Below are 2,898 nucleotides of genomic sequence, written 5' to 3'. Positions count from 1 at the left end.
GGGGGGGGGGGGGGTCCAACCTTAAAAACTATAGGAGAAACCTTTAGTTTCTTTAGCAAAAAAAAAGGTAAATATTTTTAGATGAAAAGCTGTGTGATTAAAGGGAGATTTTGCTATTGTTTCTAGCATATCCCATGACCACCGTCCTCGTTTCTTTCTCACTCTGACAAGTATTGATGTTTTTCAATATTTTGTCCCCATTAATTGCATAAACTCATGCTATTAAAAAATTCTTTTGAAAATTTGTTTTTATCAACTCTAAACCTTGTCATGGAATATGCTAGAAATAACAGCAAAATCTCCCTTTCCTTCTGGAAACATTTACTAATTTTTTAAAGAAAAGGCTTTTCTTATGGCTTTTAAGCGTGTAGTGCCCATAGAATCTGTCTGGAGAGGGTAATGGAGAGGTGTTAAAAAAATTTTCCAAAAATTTTATTTCACTAAAAAGATGCTCCAGATCATCTAGGGAGCTGTGAAAAAAGAAATCTGAAAAATCCCAGCCAAAATGGAGAAATTCCAACTTATGTGGGCCACTTATCACTGATGTTTGCCATCTCTCTCTCTCTTGGGCCTCACTGAGGAAATGACAATGGACCAAGATGTCTGGCGATATGAAGTTCTTGAGAAAACCTGCCCATATATCAGCAAAACTGAGTTCTAGAAGCGCTGTGCATCCCACCCACACTTAACAAGAAAACTTCTCACACACTCTATCACAACAAAGCAAACTATGCCTCTCCATCTCTTCTCATCCTCACATTTCTGCTTCATATACTATGCTTACCTACTACTCCCCAATCCTGTCCTCTTGGCCTTGTGCCGCTGTATCATTGCTCTCTGCTCGCCCCCGACTGTGTGTTCTACCCACATGGCCCGACTCACTGTATTATTGCTATCTGTTTAGCCCCGACCTGTGTGTTCCACCTACAAATAACAAGAAAACTTTTCCATCACCCTACCCCAACAAACCAATCTACATTTCCACATCTCTTTCTCACATTTCCTCCTTCATACACTATGCCTAGCTTTTACTCCCCAATCCTGTCCTCACGGCCCTGTTCCTCTGTATCATTGCTATCCAGTAGCATTCTGACTCTATATATACGCAGGTCTTTTGCCACTTACTAGCACTCTTTAATCACACTTCCTTCACAATATATATATATATATATACATATATATATATATATATATATATATATTATGACATTCAAACCTCAAGTCTATACCCTGGCACTTTCCACCATCTATATCTCTCTCTTCTTTTACTCAACCATCCCATTTATATTCTGATCCCCATTCCTTGTGAATATGCCCAGCATTTTGCCACCATCTTTATCCTGCTGTCTCCCACTCTCTCACCTGTTTCTGTCTTCATTCCTGATTTCTCTCTCTCTCTCTCTCTCTCTCTCTCTCTCTCTCTCTCTCTCTCTCTCTCTCTCTCTCTCCAGTTAGGTAACCCTGTACTTCCTTTACAGCAAGACACCTGTATGTCTCACTATAACTTTTTCATCATGCAACACAAGATCACCTCCTCCAATGCCTCCTCCCCTCTTGAAGGATTTTTTTTTTGTCTTGCAAGTACTTGGTGACCCTGTCAGTGCAGGTGTCACTTAAAAGCACCCAGTCCACACTGTAAAGTGGTTGGTGTTTGGAAGGGCATCCAGCTGTAAAAATCCTGCCAAAACAGTCACAGAAGTTTGGTGCAGGCTTCTGCCTGGCTGGCTCTTATGAAACCATTCCACCCATGTTAGCATGGAAGGCAGGCGTTAAACGACAAGGATGATTGATGATGATATATATATATATATACACTAGCTGAAATACCCAACATTGCCCCAGTTAATGACTCGGAGAATTAACAGTAACATTGCAAAGCTCTTTATCTAACTTATAGTAAATCTTTCTGAAAAAAACACTCAGTGAAATTTTGGACTAAAAACACTTTGTAGAACTTTCTATTTTTCTTCTTTTAAGAATATATTTTCGTTTGATATCCAAATTCCAAACATATGCAAGTTCAATTCTATAAAAATTTGTACACAAATTCCAATCTTTTGAATCCCTTCTCAGTTTCTGCTTAAACGTAACGCTAACCCTAATGTTAAATGCAGAATGAGAATGAGTGTCATATAAAAGACATGTATGTGTGTGTTAAGAGAGACAGAGACAGAGACAGACAGACAGACTGACTGACTGAGACAGAGAGGGCAGAGTGAGAAAGAGTGTGGAATGAAAGACGTGTAGAGAGAGGAGGGACATATATATACACACACACACACTATTTTCATTAGTTATCATCTGTCCGCTATGACTTGACTTTGTAAACTAACTGAAAGCACGCACTTGTGTATCCCTGAATGACAGCTGTATTAATATTATCATCCCACTGCCATTCCATATTTGTTGCTTACACGACTCTGTTCTCCCCTAACCTGATGTCAGTTATTCTCCCTAAGACACCTCATTTCCCTCACATGAACGCTTTTATACCTTTCTCATTTTATCCAAAAATAGCCCACCCTACCATTACAATTTTATAAGTTATATGATATATATATATGTGTGTGTGTGTGTGTGTGTGTATATATATTATTTGGGAAGTTAAAAGTCATGGCCAATCGTAAAGTGACCATTGGTTTTGCACCTATACAGTGCTTAGCAATTTAGGTGACTCATCAGACTCAAATGGCTGAAGGTCCATAACCTCTCTAGAAACTGGAGGAATATGTAACGGTCAGTTGGTTTTGTAAACAAAAAGTAATTGTCTGCTTTGTGGACAGGACAGATGAGTCACCTATACTACTAAGTGCTCTATAAATGTGAGACTGATGGTCACTCAGTGATCAGCCATAACCTCCTAATATATATATATATATATATATATATATATATATA

At 38.5% G+C, this 2,898-nt stretch overlaps 1 protein-coding gene across 4 annotated transcripts in view; it reads left to right on the top strand.

The window, feature by feature from the left end:
* LOC106882578 (methylthioribose kinase-like) overlaps nt 1-2,898 on the top strand; it is a 98,247-nt gene that overhangs the window by 1,227 nt on the left and 94,122 nt on the right. The gene's annotated exons all lie outside the window — the stretch shown is intronic.

This window comes from Octopus bimaculoides, chromosome 9 (assembly GCF_001194135.2).
Source record: "Octopus bimaculoides isolate UCB-OBI-ISO-001 chromosome 9, ASM119413v2, whole genome shotgun sequence".
Classification (NCBI taxonomy): domain Eukaryota; kingdom Metazoa; phylum Mollusca; class Cephalopoda; order Octopoda; family Octopodidae; genus Octopus; species Octopus bimaculoides.
This window is presented reverse-complemented; position numbering and strand designations above follow the sequence as displayed.